Genomic DNA, 27,061 nt, shown 5'->3' on the forward strand with positions numbered 1-27,061 from the left:
GTCTATTCAAAAGCGCTGGCAATAAGATTCGCCAGTGTAATAACACCATTAGTAACTGTTACCCAACATGGATTTATACCTGGACGAGGGACTACGCACCATACAAGAAAACTAATAACTCTTATGGATAAAATGGAGGCTAGTGGGGAGCCATTTTCGGTTTTATTGCTAGACGCTGAAAAAGCATTTGATCGTGTATCCTGGGTATATCTGTGGAGTGTATTGGAAAGAATGGGGTTTGGAAAAGGTTTTCTTACAGCAATAAAGACCTTATATAGGGACCCAGTAGCCACGATCAGAATAAATTCGGGAACAACGGAACAAGTTAAAATAAATAGGGGTACTAGGCAGGGATGCCCGTGTTCCCCGTTACTATTTGCAGTATATTTAGACCCGTTGATACGTAGATTAGAAGCACATATGAGTATACCTCCAGTGGCCACACCTAGGGGGGATTGTAAGATACTAGCCTATGCCGATGACGTGGCTGTTGTAACACCATTACCCACAGAGGCTATTAGACATGTGGAGCTGGAGGCTAAAGAATTTGGGAAAGTGTCAGGATACTCTCTGAACACTCGAAAAACACAAATTATAAAAAATAATAAGGCTATATGTGAGGATCCACGGGTGGTACAAACAGGAACGTATCTGGGTATAATTATAACTACGGAATTAGGAAAGCTAGTAGAGTTAAATATAGACCCCATTATACGTAAAGTGGAGAAAGAGCTAGATAGACTTAATAACCTACATCTCACACTGGTTGGCAGAGTAAATATCATTAAAATGCTAATACTGCCGAAATTTCTATATCTGTTTAGGACAATTCCGCTGTGGTTCGATAGCCTTTGGTTTAAAAAAATCGAACGAATGATTAATAGATTTATCTGGTCTAAAGGTAAAACTAGGAGAGCAGCAAGATTCATGGCACTTCCACGGGACAGAGGAGGATGGGCTCTACCGGACCTAAAACTTTACTACTGGGCGGCAGCTTTACAATATATGACAGGGTTAATAGGTGGAGCAGAAGCGGAAGGAGAAGATGACTTGGGTTCATTAGCTATATATGGTATACTGATGGGAGAAGAAGTAAAAAATATATTTCTGAAACATTTTGACACTGCTTATTTTAAAAGAACACGATTCAAGACCATTTTGGGCGCACATAATATTTGGAAGGGGTTTACGAAGAAATTTGGACTGGGGAAATTTAATAGATACACGAGGATAAGAGGGAATACACTATTCCCTGAAGATATATTTTCTGACTTAGTGTATACAGAATGGTATCGAAAAGGGATAATAAAAGTGGGGGATCTGATGGCCCCACAGGGGATGAAACAATTTACAAACTTACAGGCGGAATATGATTTGGCAACAAGACACTTTTTCAAATATTTACAAATAAGAAGTTTCCTTCAAAATAAAAGGGGGGGAGGGAGAGGATTTGAGAAAAATTGTATAATGGAGGTAATACATAATGGAGCAGACTGTACAATCAGAAGGTTCTACGCAGAGCTACTCGAATCCAAAACAGATGACATGGTTAAATGGGGGCAAAGTTGGTCGGAGAAGTTGGACATAGAGCAGGAGTGCTTTAATATATCAGTAGAACTAGGGAAGAATATTTTGTGCTCTGCGTCGCTGCAGGCTCAGCACTATAAAACGATTTTTCGGTTATATTACACCCCAGCAAAACTTGCACAATGGGGAGCGACTACGGGTATAAATTGCCCTAGATGTAGAAGTTTAGAGGCAGATGTTATTCATATTTTTGCAACATGCCCATGTCTTTTGACAATATTGAACGAGATAGAAACATTTTTTCAAAGGGCATTGAAATTATCTATCAATTTAACACCTGCGATTATTTTATTGGGGGTAGACTCGGGTAATGAATATGAAGAGGGCAACTACTTCATCTTTGTCGCCATGGCAGTCTTTAGATTATGTATTGCCTCAGCCTGGCTAGAACAATCTGCACCAGTATTCCAACAATGGCTAGCCAAGCTCCTAAGTGTATATAATCTTGAAAAAGCAATATACTCTAGAAGAGGTAAGAATGCAAGGAAACTAGGTTTGAAAATATGGGAGCCAATAACGAATTGGAAGGAAGAAGTATAAAATGTATTTAAAGTGTATATAAAGTGTATATAACATGTATATAATGTCCAAAAAGATATAGGGATATAAGGGAGGGGCACTGGTATCAATACGAAATAAAGTGATGTATAATTTGTTTATATGTAAATATGTAAGTTCAACGGATTGGTTGTCTTTGAGTTTAGTATGGATTGTGTGAATATTAAGGTATAAGGAGGAGTTTTCAGGTGTAATATAAGATATAATGTGTCATATGATGTGTATACTTCAAGATTATATATTTGTTTTTTCTCACTTCCATGGTGGAAGCAGTGTTGAGTTACTTTTGGATTATGTTCCTCACCCCCTCTCGGTTCCAGAGGGGGAAAAGTAATTGTAAAAATCTGTTAATAAAGAGATTTAAAAAAAAAAAAAAAGAGTGTCTAAAGGTAGTTTCCAGATTTTTTATTTCAGTTGCTAAATCTGTAAGCTCTTTTTTAATAGCAGCATTCCTTTTGGACATACATTTAATAACCTGGCCACGGAAAGTGCATTTAAACGAATCCCAGAGGACAATTGGGGAAGAGACTGATCCTTCATTCTCAAGGAACCAAAGTGAGTATCTTAACTGCATATCATAGGACATTGAAGTAGCCAAAACAGATGTACATTTTGGAGCAATAAATATTCTGGACAGCTCAGGAAAAATCTGATTGTTTTACACCTTGGAGACTAATTTCTCTAATGGTTCGTAAACGTGGACAATCACTGTAAACACATAATGCATTCTGTTGTGGCAAAATGAATGATGGGTATACAAGAAGTATCTCTGACGGTTGTTTAGGGGCTCCACCATGGAACACTGCATCTGAAGAAACCCTTTGTTGCACATTCTGCATGTGAACTGATTTTTCTTGTTACTGGGGGAAGGAGTTGAGTAAGGGAGAGGATTCTTTACATTGCACATGGTCTCCAGATATGGGAAGGAAGGCTTTTTTACAGGTGCCACAATATTTGGGTGAGAAGGAAGGAGAAAAGGGAAAAAGAATCAAACAGGGAGAGCAAAACTACAGAAGGTGAAGAGCTGATGACAGGCACAGAAACATTCAATACTATGAGCAAGATCTCTAAGCAATGATCTGCTATTCACTTTCATGTCAAATTCAGAATTTGTTTCCATGAGTACGAATGTCTAACTCCTGCCTTTCCCCTGGATTTTCAATAGCACGTCAGACCTCCTCAAAGAAAGCTTTGTGATTTAGGCCAGTGGCTACGCAAAGGATACTTTCAAACAGGTTTCCTTGGGTTTTTTAGGCTTATCTCAAATATTTTTATACATAATTTTGTCCTAGCATTCTCTCAAATTTGATCAGGGTGATTAAGGACATTGCAGAGGGTACCACATTTGAGGAGGCACTGTAGGATGCCCCTAGAGTCCTGTTTTGATATTCATCCTTTGGAAACATCGTTAAAGTGTGACAGTGCCTCAAATAACACTTAGGTTGAATCCTGATGGCATAGGCCCTTATTGTCAGTTGCACAAACTGTTTCTGATCCCTGTGAAAGCAAACATTAGTGCCGGGGTTGTAATCACGTGCTTATTAGTAATTTTCCTCAAGTACATTTAGGCAAATCAAACCTGCCAAAAATGCCTCTTAAAATATCAATGAATGTCAATGTTGCTGGAGAAAGGACCGAAATCCACGTGATGCTCATTTGAATGGGAAAAACCCATGATTGTAATTATTTATTAACCACGACAAACGCAGATCCTTGGGGTATAATTTTTTACCGTGGCCGATACCTAACTCATTACCCAAGGGCCTAGATGTTTTTTTATCCCAGGACTGCTCCAACATCAATGGCCGTTTCTGGTCTTATTTGCCACATTTCCCATGGTAGGAAGGTACAAACTGAAAAGTGAAAGTTCATGATAATTCAGTTGAATGCAAGTAAGATTAAATTCACGGAGTAAATATTCCAATCAAATTGTTCTGGTAACTGAAAAATGCTAACTGTTTGAAATGGGGTTTTTCGTTGGCTAGGGCATGCACATAAGCCAGGCAAAACCTGCCACTCTAGACAGGGTAAGGGAGTTACACGCACAAGATAACCGCTGCTCACCCTCTTGGTAGCTTGACAGAGCAGTCAGGCTTATCCCAAAGGCAATGTGTAAAGCGTATGCGCCACACACACAGACCAGTGACACACTAGGCACACCACAAAAAGAGAACCACACAAGGTTATATAAAAAGATCCTTTTTATTGTACATAAAACACATTAGACCACAGTCACATAAATCATTTTTTTTTGACACTAGGAAATTGGCATACTCATACACAGATCATAAATCTTTTTTGCCAACTAGGCAATTGTCATGGCAATACATTTAGCGCAATAAGGTAAATACTCATGGGTTGCACCTGTTATACCAACATCATAAAGAAAACACCATTGTTGTGTATATCTTACAGTTCTAGAACATCATAGCTGGTTTCTTAGAAATGTCACAATGACTCCCCTCATAACATTAGGGCATGCAAATGCAGCAGTTTGAGTAGGGAGACCCCCTTACTTCTCCCTCGCGCAACAGCGGGGAGACTTCACTCAGTCCTCTCTGCCTGGGAAATGGCAGAGGACCTTTAAATGTGGTGGATTACAAAAAGAATGCCCCCGAAGTGTGCCACAAGAGAACGAGGTGGGCACCAACAAGGCCGCTGCCCTTGATTGCACAGTGTAGCTGCGGCCCCCTTTAGTCTCCCATACCATCGGGTAGCGCGTCCGTAACCCCCAAAGGCCTACCGGACCGCTGTTGTACCTCTAGCCAGCCCTTAGGTGTATGAAGAATGGAGCTTATTGCCCCAACTCACCTGTGAGGTTTCCTAATGGCCGGCAGCCCACAGATGAAGACAGGGAAATGCAGCCTCAGCCAGTTCCCACACCACTGCCTGTCACTGTCCTCCTTCTGGTTGCTGACAATCTAAGGCCATCCGGCCCTTGGTGAATGAGGGGGCATTTCCTTGCCCGAGCCCTCACTAGACTCCTGGTCTCTCTTCTTGGTACTGGCCGTCTCCTGATGTTGCCAGCAGACTTCGCTTTAATTCTCCTTTTCCGGGTGGTTGCTATGGCAACCTGTCCGCTGGAGCGAGGCTTCCCTTAAGTCGGGGTCCCACTGACCGGGGTATGGAGGGAAGTACAGGAAGCACCAGACGGGCTCCTCACTCGCTTTTACCTCACAAATACTGATCCTCTACTCACAAGTAGTGCTCACCACGCGCTGGGTAGTTTAAGAAGTGCTTTTCATGCGCTTTCACTTTTAGACCATAAAGATGAGGAAAGCACCCTAAAGTGCTCCACACACTTTTTCAAAATAAACAGGGGGAGAACAATACCGTCCTTCTCCTGCTCCAGACAGTAGCAGTAACTCCAGGCCCTCCAGCTCCTCACAGAGTTCTGCAGTTTTCCCTCCAGGCAGGTTACTTTTAGACCCAACAAGGGTGTTTCAAGAAGTATTTTTTATCACTTAGACTTCCAACAGGAGGCCAGCCCACACAAGCTCTTGGAGAATCATCACAAGCAGGATACCACAGCAGGGCAAAAAGAGTTTGTCCTTTTCCTCCACCACAGACAGAAGCGGCAACTACAGGCCAACCCACCCCTCATTCAGAAAAGGCAGCGCTCCTCACACAGTCCTTCCACTCTTCTTATTGGCTGGGTTCTCTTGTTCCTTGAAGTAATCTAAAGTCCTGGGGCTTTAGATCCAGTTCATATACCCCACTTTGTCATTGTTCTCTTTGTGTCAAGGGTCTCTGAACCCAGTCCAAACCAGACCTGCCCTCCCTGGTGCAGTATGACCACAGGTGGCAAGACAGCATTGTGAACAAGAGACACAGTATATTCAGGTGGAAGCAAAACTCCTTCATTACTTTAAATGCAGGACAGGTCTATTCAGTCCAGTGATGAGTCACCCAGGCAAGGAAGGGCACACCTCACCTCCACAAGTAATAATCTAAAGTGAATGCATATCCCCAGCTCCTGTCACTCAACACCAGACACTGAATACACAAACAGCCAGAGGCACGCAGAATGGTAAAGTAAGAAAATGCCCACCTTCTAAAGGTGGCATTTTCTAAAAACTGAATTTAAAAAGCAACTTTACCAAGAGGAGCGTTTATAAATTCTTAGTTCAGAGAGACTAAACTCCATTTTTCTATCTTGCCCCTACACATGTAAAATGTTACTGTGCAGCCACAAAGATAAGCCTATGGGACAGCCAGCTTTACAATAGTGAAAAACAAAATACACAGTTTTTCACTACCTTGGCCCTACCTTAGGGGTACCTTGCATGTAAGGAAAGGGAAGGTTTGGGCCTGGCAAATGCATGCACTATAAACAACTGCATTCTTAGACCCTACAGCGCTATGTCTGAGACAAATTTACAGGGCTACTCATGTGGGTGGCACGACCAATGCTGCAAGCCCACTACTATTACTTGGGAGTCACCAGTAAATCAAATATGCCAATCATGGATAATCAATCATATCAGAATACAGAGAGCATATGCACTTTAGCACTGATCAGCAGTGGTAAAGTGCCCAGAATCCTGTAGCCAACAAAAACAGGGTCCGAAAAATAGGAGGCAAAACGCAAAAGGTTTGTTGATAAACCTGTCAAAAGGGCCAGGTCTAACACTGACCATAACCCTAGGGTTTTATTTGCCATACTTCAAATGAATATTTAGTCATTGGACTCATGTTATTTGTCCTTTTTAGATCAATCTCATCTGGATCCTTTTTCATTTTTAAAAGCTGCATATTTTCCTAGGTTAACCTCATTTAAGCGCTTGATTTGGATGCGACCGGAAACATCCATTCTATAATGGAAGCTTGTACGGTGGGCAGAATAGGCCCCCAGCACAAGCTTCCATTGTAGAATGGATGATTTTAAACATCCTTGCACCATGTAGCAGGCACCATGAGGTGCCTGCCACACCACATACTGCAGCAATGTTAAGGGATGCACCATAGGTGTCCCCCCGAAGCCCCATAGTAGAGGGCCAGTGGGGAAGGGGGCCCTGCTAGGGACCCCAAATGTCACTTTCCAACATCCATTCCATGTCAGAAAGGCCAAAATGGAATGGCAGTCAGAAACCAACATCATAATCCTGATGGCAGAGCCACCGGCATAATGTTTTCTTTCCGACGCATGTCAGAAGCATCGAGGATGGTCCCCCTGCCTGATGTCTCCACCCTCCACATCATAATGTGGTGGGCGGATGTCGGTGGGTCCGGCACTGACGTGCATATGTGGGAAAAACAGGAAAGGGTTTCTTGACACGAAGAACTCCCGGCAGTGAAGTTCAGGGTCTGTGTCTGGATATGTCATGTTGGCAGTCAGATGCAGGTCCCTTTTTGACGTTGGTTAAGTTTGCACACATTCACTAGGAGACCGGGTGCGATCCTTTTCTATGCAAAGTCCAGTTCTTGGGGTTCATGAAACCAGGACCTGGAGGAGCACCACTAGGGGGTTAGGACTCTCCATCAGAAGCCAGCTGCAGGGTTCAGCCAGTTCCATTTGGTACTGGTCACCTGGGCAGTTGCATGAAAGGCCTCTGGAAGCTTAATGTGCCATGTAGCTCAAACAGGAGGTCAGCCAACTGACCCTTGGAGAGACTGCTGGGGTCTTGGGTTCAAGGTAAGCAGGTCCAGTCTTCCTTCAGGCTTCACACAGCAGGACAGACCTACTTCTGAGTCTTCAAAGGTCCAGCAGTGTTTTGATGAGAGGTTCAGAGGGTTGCAGCCTGTGTAGGCATACTCCCTTTGTCTAGCCTTAAACTGGTTCTGATTGGTTCTTCCCCTTTCCATAGGTTCGGATCAAGTCAGTCAAGTGGGACAAAGGACCTAAAGGTCTGCATGAGGGCTTCATTTGCTGGTTACAGGCAGGGCACGCATGTTCAAAAGTCAGGAAGGGGGTGGGTATAGTCCTCAGGCTACCTCTAGAAGTTTAGAAAGAGGTGAGTTCAACCCCCAGGCAATCTTGCTTAGAAAAGGAACACTGTTCCCCACACATACAACCCTTTTGTCCCGCTCTAGAAGGAATACACATCACTGCACAGGAGAGCCATTAACAGTCATGTGATCCTGGGTACTGGCCGAAAGGTACATATGGTTTAGGCTGAAAACGCTAACTTTACAAAAGTGTCATTTTCAGAGTAATAATTCAAAATTTGACTTCTCCATTAAAGAAGGTTTTAACTTATATTTCAAATGAGTGAAAGAATGAGTTCTCTACTTACTCACAAACTGAAGTCATCCGTTATCAAAGGTAATAAGGCAACACACTGTTAGTTTGGGGGGAGCTAGCCTTGCTGCAGAGAAAAACTTTCTTTGTAGGATTTTTACTGCCAGGTCATGTAAAACTTTAGTTTGCATGTCCCACATAAATATGACTCATCCTTTGCTTTGAAAGTAATGCAGTATGGAGCAGCCAAATGGCTTGTGTCTCTGCGCCGCATTACCCATGTGTAGAAGTACATACAGTGTCTCAACACTATAAATATAAAAACACACCATAAGAGCTATTTGCTTGCCTCTCTACCACTGTTTGCCTGGCATATTTAGTATCTCAGTACTTTTCTACTTAAATGTATCAGATTTAAATGTTGGGAAACATTGCATATAAAAATCTGCACATTAATCTATATACAACCATATATCTCACTAATTATTTGAGTCCTTGCAAAGACTGTGTGACAGGTTACATTTACAATTCCCCACATAGTTCTAAAAGACTACATGTAAATTCATGGGTTTGTGGTTCTATACATTAATACTCCCTGGATGGTTGAATGAGTGCATAGGTAGCTCCTAGGTAATTCCCTGAGGATACAAGTAGTGCTTAGATTATTGTCTAACTATGTCATAACTCCATGGGTCATTCCATATCTGCATACTTACTGACTGCATGTTTGAATATGTATACCACTAGTATCCGGGTGTTTGGATGAGTGCATGGGTAGTGCCTGAATGATAATTCAATGCATAGATACTGGTGTAATGATTGAATGAGTGCAAATATATTGCCTGGATGATTGAAAGAGTACATACATAGTATATAGGTGATTTATGCAGTGCATGGATAGTGCATACATGATTGTGTAAGCCCATGAGTAGCACCTAGCCGTTTGGATGAGTGGATTAATAGTGTTTTAGTGATTGGATGCTGCTCATTTGTTTTTGTTGAGTTAATGTTAATGTTAATTGTGATTTGTAGAGTGCTTAATACCGGCAGGTCTCTAAGCACTGAGAGAGAGTAGCCACAGCCCCCACAAGTGAATATTAACCCCTGATCAGTCTGCGGTATGCCCAGGCCTCAGTGAAGAGGAAGGCCTTAAGTTTCTTCCTGAAAGGGAGAAGGGCTTTTTCGAACCAGAGGTGGCCCTGCAACTTATTCCAAAGTTGCGGGATGAGGACAGAAAAGGCTCGCCCTCCTTTAGTAGTGTGGTTAAACTGTGGGCAGGCTAGCTGGCCCCCCACGGATGACGGTAGGGTGTGGCCGGGGATGTATTTCCCTAGGCACTCTTTGATGTATCTTGGGGCCTGTCCATACAGGGCCTTGTGGGCAATACAAAGGCGCTTGAATCGGGCCCTCTTTTGGACGGGGAACCAGTGAGGTTTTTGCAGCAGGGGAGTGACCCGTGTGCGTCTGGGGAGCTTGAAGATCAGCCTGGCTGCATCATTCATCACAACCTGCAGTTTGCCTAGCAACTTAACTGGCAGCCCAATGTAAATTGCATTACCATAATCTAGTTGTGACATGATCAATGCAGTCACCACTGTCCGCATGGTGGAAAATGAAAGGAGGAGTGATAGAGTCCTTCACTGCCTCAGCAGACCCGCGCAGGTCTCGATCACGGTGTACACTTGGTTGGTCAGTGAGAGTTTGCCATCTATTTTAATACCCAGGCTTTTTTACCACTGGGGCTGGAGAAGGTGTGTCTCCCAGATCCTGTGTCGACGAGACCCGGTTCCGAGGGCTGATCAGGTGGACTATCGGGTGCCTGGCGTCGTGGGCGATGTGCCAAAATATGCCGTCACCCCCATCCCGCGGTCTATGAGGTGAAATCTCATCTCTTTTAAAGTGCACTTAATTGTTTGTCTCTGACCTAGAGACCGAGAGGGTGTGTGCATCCCGTTTTTTTATTCGGTGAAGCCCCCTCTTTTGTTGCACTTTTCAGACACTTTTTCACTTTCAAGTCCTTTGGTAGGGTGGGCCTTAGCGTGCCCATACCGCCGGGGTTTATTCACACTAGGTCCTGACGAATGCCAGGTTAACTATACCAACATGGCAGAAACATGTTGACCGATCACTTCTTCACTTAATGCTATTGGAAACAGACCATCCAATTAGTTGGCCGTGTTTACCAACACATTTTTTTATTTTGCTCTTGTTGATCAACCATTAAATCAATTATTGATACATACAAGGCATTTGTAAACTCACCACTTCACTCTGTTCATGTAATTCACTACATAGCCCTCACATCTTCACATTACCAGCTCCGCAGTAAATCTGGGGTTGTAGCACACTGGGGTGACATTCGGTCACACCCAGTGGGGCCCGATGATGAAGCATGTCACCGACCAGGTCGGTGAGTGAGGGCTTTCTAAACAAACCTAATGGGCTTTGTTGGTTTCCTGTGCTCCCTTACTTTTGTATTTAGAAACTAAGGAACACTCTTTTGTTGTTTTTCCAGTCATAGTGGGGACCAAGAGTGTTCATTCCTCTCCCTAACTCTCTTTTTGTTGATCTGTACCAGCTCCTGTGGTCAGAATTTGTCGGACCATGGGTTGCTGCCCATAGTGATGGTCAGTACATCCATTTTCTCTGGGTTAACCTTAAGTGAATTGGCAGTCATCTAGTTCACCACATATCTGAGTGTGTCTTGGACATGTGTGTGGGCTTGTGGGGTGTTGTCAATTTGTAAAATAATTTGCGTGTCGGCGGTGTAGTTAAACCCCTCACAGTCCATCCGGACCAAGTCCCTCACTAGCAGTCTGAGATAGATGTTAAACAGAAGTGGAGACAGTTCTGACCCTTGAGGGACTCCACAGGTTATTGACCCTCTGTTGAACACACAATAACCCATTTGAATTCATAGGGTACGGTCTGCCAAGAAGGAGGTAATCCATTGATGTATCATCTCACAGATACCAATGTCCCTGATTCTTGTCAAGAGTTGACCGCGGTTGACCGTCTAGAACGCCGCTGACAGGTTTAGGAGGACCAGGGAGCATGGCTTTTTGCTGTCAGCTTTGAGCCTGATTGCATTCACTACTGACAGCATTACCAGCTCAGTGCTGTGGTGGGCTCTAAAGCCTGCCTGCCTGTTACCAAGTAGTTGATCTTCTTCCATAAACATTGATAGAGTTTTGAGGACGTGCTGTTCTATTATTTTAGCCAGAAAAGGAAGTTGGGAGATGAGTCTGGAGTTTTTAATGTTGGTGGTATCAGCTCCCATCTTTTTGAGTAGGGGGATTACTCTGGCTTCTTTAAAGTTCCCGGGGACCTTCCCTGTTTCTTGCGAAAGGTTCAACTGGGAGAGGACTTCTCCCTCAATCGGAGGGAGGGCTAGCTTGAAAGTCCTTGGTGGGCCAGGGTCAGCAGATGAGCCTGACTTGAATCTGGTCACAATGTGGAGCAAAGCCGCAAGGTCCAGCTTTGGGAAGGAGTTGATCTATTCTACCATGTCACTGTGTGGCTCTGCCCTGGCTAAGGCATTCCGGTGAATGGGGGTATTGTGTATGTCTACTAGGATGTCTTTTACTTTGTCTAGTAAGAAGGTCAGGAACCTGTTACCGTGTTCCTGGCTGGGGGAGCTTCTTACATCTGCTTTTGGCTAACTCCTTCAGGATTTTGAAGGTTTCTTTTTGTTTGTTGTCTGCCTCCATAATCCTTGATTCATAGAGTTTGGCCTTTCTTCTAGGAATAGATTTTGTTGTAGGCGGTGAGTCTAGACCTATACTCGGTGAGCACCTGCAGCTCATAGGCTTTACGCCACTGTCTTTTGTGCTGACAGAGGGTCCGTTTCAATACCCTTAGCTCTTCCATGAACCAAGGGGTTCCCTTCCCCTTGTTTTCCACTCTTACTTCATGGGCTGGCACTAGCCTGTTGATATCGGCTCTCAGTTGGTTGGAGATAGATTCACTCCTCTCTTCGAAATACTCTGGCCAAGTATTCCTAGGTGAGTCACCTCGCAGAGTATCCCCCAGGCTCTTTTCCTCACTTTTGTTCCAGCTACGCCCCACTTTCCATTTGGAGGGAGGGCACATGGAACGGCTGTCCTGGGAGATCTGGAGGCTAATCAAGTAGTGGTCTGACCAACCACAGGAAATAGTATCCACCAGATTAACCTGTGGCTGAGTGGACCAGATGAGGTCTAAGGTGTGGTCTTTGTAATGGGAGGGGGTGTTCAAAAGTTGCTGTAGCACCAGTGTGGACATAGTTTGCTCTAGGTGTTGGGCCTGTGCCTCTCTCTGTACTGGTCTCAGTGGTAGGTAAATACCCCCAACACCAGGAGAAGCTGAAACTGTGAGCGTAGATCGGTGACAATTTCAGTAAGGTGGTCAATGAACCATGGGGGCACTCGCGGGGGCTAGTAAACCACCATTATTACCATACATCAGGTGTTGGTGCATACTTTGGCCACTAAAATATTGTCTCCTTCCAGAGTTTCTCCAGCCAATTTTACTATTATTAGCCATTTTTATACAGTATCACCAACCCCCTCCTCTTTTGCTGTTCATCCTATTGTGCCATAAGGCATCATACTCTGTGGGTAGTCCTGCAACTATGTTCGGCCCTGAGTTACCGTTGAGCATGTTTCAGTAAGTGGAAGTATGCAGAGAGGGTCGTCTTGCAGGAGAGTGAAGATCTCTAGGCAGTGCTTCTGGAGTGAGCGCGTCTTGAGTACTAATATTTTTAGGTGCTTACTGTAGCTAGGGTCTTTGCTTTTATGGGTCTAGGGAGGCGTCTCTCTCCTCTCCCCCCTCTGCACAAGGAGGAGTTCTTCGGCCAGGTGCAGACTCTCTAGCTGTGGCTCCAGGGGAAGGCCCCTGTATTCTAGAGCTCTTAATTCTTTCAGGAGTATGACAGGGTTAGGCCAGGGGTCCTAGCCCCTGGTCCCGGTCGGGGCGGACGGGTGCAGACAAGCTTGCCTTAGGCCCGCTTTCGGTACACCAGTGGCGTACAAGCTGCGCGCGTCTGCTCCAGTGCACTATTTTAAGGCATCTCTCGCCCCTTCCTGCCAATCAGCCCTGCAGGCAGCAGCAGCTGACTTCCCCCGTGGCCACTAGACCGCGTCTGTGAAACAGAAGTTGTGAGGAGGAATGCCCCGTGAGTTGGCGTCAGGTCTGTGCTCAAGTTTTAAAACAGCATCAAATTCAATTCAATTCAATTGAGTGTACACATTGTGCATGGATGTTTGGATAACTACATGGGTACATAAGTGCAACCGTAGTGCCTGGCTAATTAGATGAGTGCATGACTATGTCTGTGTGACTGCATGATTCCATTTTAAAGCTTGAGAGATTGGATGAAAGTAAGTGTTCTGCTGGGGTGATTGTATTACTGCAAGACTATTGCCTCAGTAATTAAATGATTGCATATGTACTGGATGGGTAATAGGTTTACTACAAGGGTCCTCTCTACGTAATTAGATGAGTGCATGAGTAGAGCCTGAGATTTTCATCAGTATTTCAATGACTGCATGGGTTGTAAGTGTGTGTTTAGATGGCGGCATAGGTTCTACACAAATGTTATAATATTTGCATAGTTATAGCCTTGTTAATTGCATAAGTCAATAGTTAGCACCTATGTGATTGGATGAATGTATGGGTAGTGCCTGAATAGTTCAATAACTACATATATTCTGTCTACCTTATTCTAAGAGTACATGTGTAGTGTCTGGGTAATGTAAGATCTACATGGATAGTGAATCACTGATTTGATGAATGCCTGAGTAGTGGCTGGGTGATTGCATGAGTGCATGAATTCTGCCTGACTTACTGTGAATGTACCTTCATTGTTGTTAGATACATAACAGTTGTCACTACATCTCTGACTCATTGGTTGTCTCCTTCTGTCAGTGTCAAACTACCTGTTTACTGTATATTGTCTCCTGAGCTATGTGTGAGTGAAACCCATGGATCATACTTGAAAAATAGTTGCATACATGGCTGTCTAGAAACATACATTGGTTTGTTACTAAGCGTGCACATGCATCAGTAAGTTTCTAGAACGAAGAGAACATTCTGAAATTGTTCAAAGCACTAACCCTTTTGCAAATGGCATACCTACATATTTTTTGAAATACTTCTTCAGCTTCTAAAACATATATTCAGCATATCTCAAACAAACGTTACCCTCAAAATGAAGCTAGCACAAGAACACCCAAGGCATTCTGTACTATTAATCATTCTCAATTTTAAACAAAGCATGTTTAAAGAAAAATACTAACCTCACCATATACATGAAATTTTCATCAGCCTTACTGAACATAGATCACCATGTAAATATGTATGCAAATAGATGCACACCTTCAAGCCATCTTCCCAAAAATATATTCCTATCTGCATAATTAAGTAAACTCAAAAGTTCCACCGTATTTAGAGCTATGTGCAAGCACAAAAAACATATCTCACCATCTAAGCATATGCAAAGCGGTCATATAAGTTAAAAACCACATTGACAAACACTTCCCAATATGTACCTAACAAGAATTGCTTCTTTCTAATTCAGATGCAGGCAAACAACAAGTTCTCATCTTTTCTTTCTCACTACACTATTCCTATTTAATATTGTTACTAAAAGTACTATAACTTCCAGAATGCAAATAAGAGATGTATCTATCCTGCGCACAATGTTTAGTCATTTAAAATAAATTTGGTTCCCCAATACAACTTTCCACAAGACTATACTGTTCTTTTTCAGTAAAATATGCAACATAAAAAAGAGGCACTAACTCATTTTCCTCTTACTTCCCAACACATTCACCAATAACCTATTCAAATACATACCCTCTCATAGATACAGTTCATCTCATATATTTTTTCACCTCACTCTGATACTCATTTTGATCAAACTCCCATATACATCTTCATTTCTAATGTATATTTTATATTAATTGCAAAGTTATATACATACCAGTGAATTGAGTTTGTAAATTATATTGTTGTTTTAGCGCTTTCTGGATAGTTTTGACATTCTTAAGATTTGAAAACACCAGGCACAATAATGGTCCACCACTCTCATTCAAACCAACTCTAAAATGGCAACCTCTTCAAATTTCCACTCTATCATCATGAGAAAGCAGGAAAGAAATCATGAGTCTACTGCATCTCCACTTGTGAATGGTTAGCATCTGTTAACTCTTTCCCTCTCTTTCAAAATGAGGTTCCTGCTGATGCGTTTTCACAATGTTTTTACGATCATCGCATAAAAAAACGTGAGTTCAAACCTATATGTAGCTTTATTTTTCTGGAACTTAAATACTGCACACCAGTTTATTACGTAGTCTTGTGTTAAAAATTAAAACTTGCCATTACTTACATTGGGAAATCACTCTTCAACTTGAAAAAAAAATATTCTGTCTGTTTAACACCCTACCCTCCAATAAAGTCTTAGCTCAGTGTACCTAGAAACCCATTGGAACCAGTAGGTCATAAGTTTTCAGCACATTCTAGAAGGGAACATGCAGCTTCCAAATACAATACAGGACATGTGCGTTATTCTACAGGTTCAAAGAATATCTCTATCTGTTTTTCATTTATTTTCTCAAACAACAGTCAATAATAAGACATCTTGCTAAGCATCCAACACACTACCTAATTTTATTCACTTTCATGCTGACAGCTTTCAATGAAATTTATCTTTTAATAAAACCTCCTCAATTTTAACTGCTTTTTCTTGGGGAAAACTGCCTCATGTAGCTCCAGCCTTCTCCTCACTATTGTTGCTCCTTCACTTCACTTAGAGTATGGATTGTGGGCCACAGCTATATCTATTGAGCTAAAGAAGCTGCAAAAAGAGAGGTATTGACCGTGACTTGGGTTTGCCTAATGTGCAGATTACTTGGCTTGGCCAGAGAGGGTTAAAGTTTCATTAGTTGCTGGCTTTGGTTAAAACCACTGTGGATTCCCAAGTTTCTCACCTCATGATTGTGCACTGTGGTGGCAATGACCTAGGCACATTGATTGGTGTAGGGCTGGAAATCCTAATGAAGGATACCTTTGCAAAACTGATGTCGCTTTTCCCTCACACTGTTGTGGTGTACTCTAAAATTAACCAAAGACAGAATTGGAAGTGGTAAAATCAATTCTGTCCAAAGATTGACAAAGCCACGAAACATGTTTCTTAAACTGTTTCTGCATTCCTCAGCGACCATTGCATGGGCTATATCTATAACAGTACTCTAAGTTTAAACATGCATGAAATTTATAGAAATGATGGGGTACACTTTACAGATGAAGGCAGCAGGGTGTTTTTAGGTAACCTGAAACTCTGCTTTCAGTCTTATGTATAGCAGCCATATACACACAACCAACAAAATGACTCCTGTCAGAACCACCCTAGTACCTAAAATATTGTTATTTTTTTCTAAAATGTATTTTTTTCTTCAGTTTTTGACATTCTTCGAGACGAAGACACAATTCCCATGAACAAGTCACAAAAAAGGAAACCAAAACCAGACATTCATTGTCAACCATCACACCCTAAAATAATATGTAAAAAATCCATACTGAACATTACCCTTCACATATTACTATGTACATAATTCTTTAAAAACATGTTTAAACTAATGTGTTTGTACTAATCTTACATAAAATCTTTCCTTAAGACATATTTACCATTTTCACATTGATTCGGGAAGTTGCGATGACATCGTTAACCAAAAGTGTTGGAAGCCATCTTGGTACTCGGCTTCACCAAGTCCCAAAAAAAGAAAGTGAAAATAAAGAAAAAGGGGCAGGGTAGGAAGACCCTGACCCCAGGCCATGGTTTTGGGCCCCCTGGGAACCCAGCATGGCATAAAACTATGTTAAAAAACAAATTGCCACAAAATAGCGATATATGGGTATTTGCAGCAAACTTTTTTTTAAAGCAAGCGTGGGCTCACACGTTTGCTTTAAAATAACCCCTGGATGGCCCAGGTCCCAGGGGCATATGATTAATATAGGAGGGTGGCACAAGGAGCACCCTTCCAAGGTTAAACAAAGCACCTGTGACCGCCACCTCCCCGGGGCACTTTATAATATTAATATGGTAGGCCCAATGGGCCTGCCCGCAGCCCCCGGCACTTCCACCTTCCCATGGCTATTGATACAATATGGGGGGCTCGCAGACCCCCCTCCCCCGGGGACCTCCCAGGGCTGTTTTCTATGATGTGGGTGGGCCTCTTAGACCCTCCTGCCTTGGGAAACACAACCTCCCTGGGGCACATGCAATAAAAAAAATTAAAAATGAACAGGGTAGGCCCTATGGTCTCCCCTGCAACCCCTGGGAGAGACACCACCTCGGGGCTAAAATAAATAAATTTTTATGCGTGGAGGGACTCCACCCTGCAAACATCCTCCTGGTGCACTACAAGTTGGAGGATGTAGTCCCCTTGGCTACAGAGGGACCTTCGGGGCCAAGAAGCCCTCCTGGTACCCCCTGTAAGTCTTAATCAGGGGAATTCCTGGGAGCTGGTCGGAGGCCCGCCCCCTTTCTCCACTACTAATCAAACATGACTACAACTTTAAAACCATAGAAATTCACTGAAAAAAACAAAGGTTACAAGGTCATTATAGTTAAGAATTAGCATTTTAAAAACCTAAGACATAATGTTTCACTCATAAAAAACAGAGAAATTCAGCAGTCATAGTTAGTTGAGCTAACTATAACTTGGACCCCCACAATGCACTGCTGAGGACTTCACATATTACATCACTCATGACATTGGTCAGTGACATCACTGATGACATCATCCACAGAATCCCACACACCTACTCACACCCCAATATAACCTTTCATTCACACACTTCTACTTCCAACTTCTTAAAACCATTGACACAATGGTACCAGTACATGCACACCTATTCACTGATTTATAAGTCTACACACATATCCCCTTAGTCACCCATACAGCCTCTCATACACCAACTCACTCACTAATATAGCCTCTGATATATCCACTCATACACCCATACGGCCACTCACAGACTCTAAATCAATCATAGAGCTACTCACACACCTACTAACTCACCCATAGAGTCATTCACACAGCCACTTAATCACCTATACAGTTATACCCACACCAATTCACTTATTCATACTTATACTATCACGTACTCACTCACCTATACAGTCACTGACACAAGCACACACACACACACCCATACAGCCACTCTCACTATCACTCCCTCACACATTCAATTATATTCTCCAACACTTACCTATAATGTCATTTCACATATGCAGTTACTCGCCCATATACCACTGACACATCCATTCACTCACCAACACAGCCATACGCACTCACTTGCCTATACAGCCCCTCACAGATGCACTCACAAACCCAAACAGCTGCTGAATCACTAATCTATGCTCTCAGTCACACAACACAGACACTCATACACCCATTAAGGGTCTTGGGGAACCAATCAATAACCCATACAGGCACTCATGAACACTCCCCCATACACTCACTTACACAGGCAGTCATGCACCCACTAAATCATACATACAGGCTCCCACTGATTCATATTAATACATCTATATATATATATATATATATATATATATATATATATATATATATATATATATATATATATATATATATATATATTACCTACTGGCGATAGCCAGTAGGTATATATAGTTAGGATTTTTTCTCTATGGAACTTTTGAAAATTCTATGTCTAATAACTTTGGCGTTTGTGGACAGAATTGGCTGAAATTTTCAGGAAAATGGCACATTTTGTTTCTGAGCAGCCCCTGAAAATTTGGGGGGGGGGGCCGTCAAGGGGGGGCCGAGAAAAAAGGGGGGTCCCAAAACGCGTTTTTCCCATTCATTTTTCCATATGGCGGTTGGCCTCACTTTTAGCTCGAACGACTGAATGGATTTGCACGAAACTTGGCAAAATTGTAGGGACTGTTAGCCCGATGTGCCTTTGCTAGGTCTCAATATATGTGCTTCAGTGGATTTTGAGTAATTTAGGTTCAAAAAAAGATATATATCTGGGCGGAGCCTAACCACACATCTGATCTGATTGGCTGTCAGCACTTCATCCAAGAATTGTTGGCAGCCATCTTGGGACCAATATACATGATAGCACCTCATTAAAAAGCATTGTAGTTAATAGAGGGTTTTAGGACTTTAGTTACATTATAAATCATTTGTTGATGGTACCATACTCGTTTTAGGAATTGTGGTGGGTTTTAAGGTGATTTTACCATGTGAAAAAACCTTCTGCTGTGATATCATGAATATTGTTTGAAAGAAAACTAATACCTCATGATTTTCCCACAGTGGTTTGGAAGGGGATCTATAAGCTGAACTGAAAGCATATTTTCTGTAAATTCACATTATCTTTCTCAGTCATGTGAAAATGAAGTCTGACATTCTCAGTAAAACATGTACATCCAACAAGGACAGAGACTGTCAGTTGATTCCTTTGTGTTCTACTGCAGCCTCCTAGAGTGTTCTAAAGAACAACTAGAGCGCTAACAGTCCTACTTATTACAAAGGTATGGCACACCTGAACATCTTGATTGGAATAAAGTGGTAACTCTTAAAACATTTAATTTACAAAGAAACAACATGAGGGGGTATATTTTGCCATAGAAAGTATGATTAGTGCTGCAGAACGAAAAATTAGGGCACATTTTGAGTGACTTCTCAAATCCTTTTCTATTTCATTAAAACATTCTGACATGCAGTCTCCCAAAATGGCCACCAGAGACAAAAGAGCCCAAATGTAGCCCAAATATCACCCAGATGTAGCCCAAGTATAGCCCAATGACAGAATGTCCCAGAGTGTTCTAGAGAACAACTGGAGCGCTAACAGTCCTACTTATTACAAAGGTATGACACACCTGAAGCCATCTTGATTGGAATAAAGTGGTAACTCTTAAAACATTTAATTTAAAAATAAACAACATGAGGGGGTATATTTTGCCATAGAAAGTATGATTAGTGCTGCAGAATGAAAAATTAGGGCACATTTTGAGTGACTTCTCAAATCCTTTTCTATTTCATTAAAACATTCTGAAATGAAGTCTCCCAAAATGGCCACCAGAGACAAAAGAGCCCAAATGTAGCCCAAATATCACCCAGATGTAGCCCAAGTATAGCCCAATGACAGAATGTCCCAGAGTGTTCTAAAGAACAACTAGAGCGCTAGCAGTCCTACTTATTACAAAGGTATAGCACACCTGGAGCCATCGTGATGGGAATAAAGTGGTAACTCTTAAAACATTTAATTTAAAAAGGAACAAAATGAGGGGGTATATTATGCAATAGTATATATGTTACCAAGCCACGTTCCTTAACATCAAGGATGTATATATACAAGCCAACTTCTCCTCAAATCCGAGCAGAAAACAAAGGACACCACAGGGCTTCATAAGATATTTATTTGCAGACAGGCATGACCTGTTTCGACAGGTTGCCTTTTTCAAATGCCTCTGTCCAAATAGTGTGGGACCAATTTGCTGATATTTTAATGGCTCCTCCTTCCCCAGTGGTAGTGAGCTCACCTGCACTTAATTAAGCCTGCGTGCACTAATGACAAGGACTACCAGTCCCAACATGCACAATGCTGGTTATCCGGTACAGTGTCCTGGAGAACCACACTGAAAAAAATAAAATAAAATATATATATATATATATATATATATATATATGTATATATATATATATATATATTACCTACTGGCGGTCGCCAGTAGGTAGTTATAGTTAGGATTTTTTTCAATGTTAAATCTGAAAATTCTATTTGGAATAACTTTGGCGCCGGTTGACGAATCTGCCTGAAAATTTCCTCAAAATGGCCTCGCGGCGTTCCGGTCCTTCCCTGAAAGTTTGGGGGGGATTCGTCAAGCGGGGGCCGAGATAAAAGGGGGGTCCCAAAACGCGTTTTCCCCATGTTAATTTCCATAGGGCGGTCGATTTCACTTTTAGCCCGAACGGCTGAATGGATTTCCACCAAACTTGGCAAAATTGTAGGGACTGGTAGCCCGATGTGCCTTTGCTATGTCTCAAGATATGTGCTCCAGTGGATTTTGAGTAATTAAGGTTCAAAAAAATATATATATCTATAGCAGCGCTCCGGTAAGCGCACCGGTACGCGCACCGGGCGCGTCACGCGACTTGCGCGCAGAAAGCTGATTGGCTCTGGGGTGTCTGTAAACATTCTAAACAGTCCGGAGCGGCCGCCATCTTGTGTCTCGGTAGGATCGAGACACAAGAGGTGGCCAAAACAAAGGGGGAAATGACCATAAGGGGGCAGAGTAGACCCCCCTTGACCCCCTAGGTTTGATGTGGGGGCCATAAAAGGGCCCCACGGGCGATTTTCGCGGGGGGAGCGCCCGGTACGCGCACCGGTAAGCGTACCGGGGAGTGTACCATGGGGAAAAAGAATGACAGTTTTAAAAGTAGCTGATTAGAAAAAAAAATGTTTAGTTGTTTTTTTTATATATACACATACATATATATAAATGCATATGCACATATATATATGCATATATGTCTATATGTGTGCGTGTAGAGAGAGGTAGAGAGGTAGAGGTGTAGAGGTAGAGAGGTAGAGAGGTAGAGAGTAGAGAGTGAGTAATAGAGAGTAGAGAGTGAGTAGTAGAGAGTAGTAGAGAGCAGTAGAGAGAGTAGCAGAGTGAGTAGTAGAGAGTAGTAGAGTGAATAGTAGAGTGAGTAGTAGAGAGTAGTAGAGAGTGAGTAGTAGAGACTGAGTAGTAGAGAGTAGTAGAGAGTAAGTAGTAGAGTGAGTAGTAGAGAGCAGTAGAGAGTGAGTAGTAGAGAGTGGGAGAGAGTAAGTAGTAGAGAGTAGTGGAGAATATTCCAAAGTTTGGCACAGCACCACTTTCACAATGAGTCCAATCAAATCATATCACTTAGAGTACTTATTGAAGCGCTGAATCTTTGTGTATATTCAAATGCTTTTATTTTCCTTAAGTTTATGTACCACAGCCAGCCGAAACGTTTCGTTCTGTACAACAGAACTTCTTCAGGGCGTTCCTATTTCCTTCAAGTTAGGTCGGTATCCCGTTGTCATATAACTAGATATTTCTTCCAAATGTTAGACGAGACATAAGTATATTCTTATTAAAAGTGACTAGGTATCAATTTTACCCACACAATTCGGGCAGACTTGAGTAATTTATAGCATCCTCAAAGTCAGTCTTTCAAAAATTCCAAAGTATAGGACATGATAATCCAAATCCAAATGTTTCTCAAGAAAAGTCATTTACAATCGTTCGGAATATCGGTGTTTGGGCAGATATGATCCAGGGACCCCCAGTATGCAAGGGGAATTAGTCCCCCCTCTGCAAAGGCGCCAGTGGCCTGCATTGCAGAGAGGTGTAACAAGGGTGTGGCCTCATTACACTTCTCTGCAATGCAGCTCCCTCGCGCATACTGGAGGCTCCTGGAGGACTAGTTGACCCCAGGGACCCCCAGTATGCAAGGGGAATTAGTTCCCCCTCTGCAAACGCGGCAGTGGGCTGCGTTGCAGAGAGGTGTAACAAGGGGCATAGTCTCATTACACCTCTGCAATGCAGCCCCAGGCGCATACTGGAGGTTCCAGGTGGGCTAATTGGCCCCCAGGGGCCCCCAGTATGCAAGGGGAATTAGTTTCCCCTCTTCAAACATGCACGGGGGCTGCGTTGCAGAGAGGTGTAAAAAGGGTTGTGGCTTCATTACACCTCTCTGCAATGCAGTCCCCTGGCGCATACTGGAGATTCCTGGTGGGCTTTCAGGTCTTATATAGTTAGGAATTAGCATTAAAAAAACCTTTGAAATTCACTGAAAAAACCACAGGTTTCACACCAGTTATAGTTAGGAATTAGCATTTAAAAAACCTTTGAAATTCACTGAAAAAACCATAGGTTTCACACCAGTTATAGTTAGGAATTAGCATTTAAAAAACCTATTAAATTCACTGACAAAACCAGTTATAGTTAGCTGGAAATTTTACTGATATAAAACCAATGAAATTCCACGTTATAGTTAGTTGGACTCACTATAACTTGCGCGTGCAATGCACTGCTGATGACGTCACATATTACATCACTCATGACATGGTCAGTGACATCACTCATGACATCACTGATGACACCATCCTTGTGACATAGTGACAGACCTCCTTTCACTGTAATGTAACCCTTGAAACACATATTCAAAAATAGAAACTGAAATTTAAAAAAAAATGGAGATACCCATATCAGTTACAACAAGCAATTCAGTAATTCCACCATCTATATGCACATCCAGTCATTCACCAACAGTTCTATATAGTCACTCATACATATACTCACTCATCATATGAAGTGATACACCTATACATCCTGTTACACACCGACAGTCATCCAAAAGTTACTCACACACATACTCACACGTGCAAATAAACTATTGAACATCCATTTATTTGAATATAGAGTTATACACACACTTCCACCTTACTTGTATTGAAAATTACACATATTTATTCTCTTAAACAATCACTTATAGAAACACATACTTATTTAAACAGGAACTCTTACAATCTCTTACTCTCACATATACTCACTTATATACATCAATATTCACATATACTAGATTAAAACATATGTAGTTACTGATAAAGACACTAGTGAGACAGTCATTCACTCACTAACAAACACATATACACACTCATCCATCCATACAGTCCTGCACATATGCTGTCTTCAAAACACATACAAACAGCGAGTCAGTCACTCATGCATCTATGTGCTAAGTAATACCCCCACCAAACCATATAGACACTCATACTGATACTAAGAGAAACATCTAATAACCCATATACATACGCATGTAGCTACTTACCAACACATGTAGCCACTTATACACAAAGTGAAACAATAATATATATATTTAAATATTTAAACATTACTCACTAATATTTATTTTTCAGAAAGACACATATTCACTGGATGGTGTCATCAGTGATGTCATGAGTGATGTCACTGACCATGTCATGAGTGATGTAATATGTGACGTCATCAGCAGTGCATTGCATGCGCAAGTTATAGTGAGTCCAACTAACTATAACGTGGAATTTCATTGGTTTTATATCAGTAAAATTTCCAGCTAACTATAACTGGTTTTGTCAGTGAATTTAATAGGTTTTTTAAATGCTAATTCCTAACTATAACTGGTGTGAAACCTATGGTTTTTTCAGTGAATATATATATGTATATATATATACACACACACACACATATATATCCAAAATCTGCTTGCTCTGTGCCTTCCAATTAAAAAAATGGACACGGACCTCAGAATTGGTGCTTTCTAGTTTAATCGACTTGAGCTATCCGCCATTACGCATTTCGGCCGTTCAGTCTTGATGACATGACAACGCTGCTCATACAGATATTCCAATTCAAAGTGACAATGTGCATACAATGAGACAATGGATATGGAAAACAGACTTTGAAAATTGTGGCATTCTGGTCCTTAAATTGAATATCAGAAACTTGTAAAAAATATGTAAAAAATACATGCTTCTGTTGCATTTTTGTATACGGATACCCAGGACACAATCCTTAGTGCAACATCCCACAATAAATAAGTAAATAAATAAATGTATTATTTCATCATTACATAATGTCTATTTTTGTACACTCAAAAGGATAGTAAAAGACAGTAAATTTTCATTACGGTGTAATACCTATAGTCAAAACTTTATCCGTAAATTTCCAATAAAATTCCATATATTGATAAACTGCACAATATGTGTCACCACCCATCTAACCCTAACATATATCTAAAATTAGTTTTAAAGTGCCTAGTGCTCTGTGCAAAATCAGATTATTAATATTTGTTCTGGAAACAGCAAAGATTCTCTCGATAGAGGATTTTCATCAATATTTACATTCATCAAGGATTTCAGAAAATATTGTCCTCAAAGCATAATATTTATACAGAAAAATTGTCCTATATCAAATGATGTTTGCCAGAGTTCCTTTATGAGATTTTCATGATTGGACCACCTGCCAATATGTTTGTCCTATATACACAATAGTATGATTGTTAAAACTATATTTATAACAATATAATTGATAGATATTTTTCTGAGGTCCAACAAATTTGATCACATTGTATAATCTATATTACAAACATCTATATGGGTCTTCCATAGTGTTCAATCCCCCAGGAGTCTTTGTATCTAGATCAAGAATGAAACGAGTCTCAAATCTTCTCCGTTTTTTTTCTGTATTTCCTCCTCTTCTTAAATGGGGACTGATTTAATTTTTTTTAAAAATTAGGTCACACAAATAAATGCTGTGGGTTTCCTTAAAATGTCTCCCTACAGGGTACGTTGGGTCCGAGTTTTTGATGGCCCATAAATGTTGGAGTATATGCTTGTAGGCTTGTAATTTTGTATTTCTAACATATTGTAACCCACAAGTGCATTATAATATGCATATAACATACTCTGTTTTGCATGTAAGGTGTCTTTTCTTCATCACAGAATGCAGTCACATAGGAAGTTTTGTTTACCCCGTGCTTACAAGCCTTACAACTTGTGCATTTAAGGAAACCCTTTCTTGCAGACAGCCATGAGGCTCCTTCCTCTATTTCAGGACTGCTCTTGACCAGAGCATTGCTTATGGATTTTGCCTTTCTATAAGTAATGGAGGTTGCTTTTGGTAAAAGGTGTCCTATTACAGGATCATCACCAAAGGTCAGCTGCATTTGAAAATGTTTCTTAACTGTTATTCCTGTTTTCAATATGTTTGAATTAGTCTAATGTGGTAATTGTTGGGGTCTGTTACTCCCCCCCCCATACAAATACTGTGGTTTTGCCAAATAGCTGATCATATCTACTTTGTTGGTTTGATTTGGCTATAGCTGTATCTATTGTTTTGGGCGAATATCCTCTTTCCAGAAATCTCTTTTTGCTTGCCTCCTGCATCCTCTTTAGCTCTAAATCATCACTACAAATAATTCTCAGTCTGAGCATCTCTCCATAGGGTATACTTTCTATGAGATGTATTAGATCAGAGTTGGTGGCATAGGGAACTGTTTTCCCTACTGTTTCTTTGCGGTATAATGATATTACCACTTTGTTGTTAACTATCCTGACTCTTACATCAAGGAAGTCCACTGCATCTGAGCTAACCATAGCTGTAAAATATAAATTGATATCATTTTCATTTATTGTGAACCAAAATATAAAGCATTTTCTTTAGTTCCTCGCCACACAACAAATAGAACATCTATATATTGTAGCCAAACTACTAAATGCTGTTTCATCTGTTGCCACAATGTATCCCTGAGGACCAGATCCTCCCAACAACCCATGGGTAGACAAGCATAGCTGGGAGAGAAGCTGGATCCTGTTGTAACTCCCCGAATTTGTTGATATACCTGGTTTTGGAATAAAAGCAAATTGTTCTCTAAACACAACAAAGTCATATTTACAATCATTTTGGTGTGTTGTGCTAGGGATCCCGATCTGTTTTTGAGAAAATATTCCAAACTCGGATGCCATCTTTATGTTTTATACTTGTGTATAGTGATGTAACATCCTTAGACATCAGAATGTCACTGTCATATCTTACTTATCTATTTTCCACAGGAAATCACTGGTATCCTTTATATATGATAGTAGACTTTTTACATGGTCCTGCAAGAAATAGTCAATGTACCGGGATGTATTTTCCAAGAG

The sequence above is a fragment of the Lissotriton vulgaris genome, unplaced genomic scaffold, assembly GCF_964263255.1.
Source record: "Lissotriton vulgaris unplaced genomic scaffold, aLisVul1.2 SCAFFOLD_755, whole genome shotgun sequence".
Classification (NCBI taxonomy): Eukaryota; Metazoa; Chordata; class Amphibia; order Caudata; family Salamandridae; genus Lissotriton; species Lissotriton vulgaris.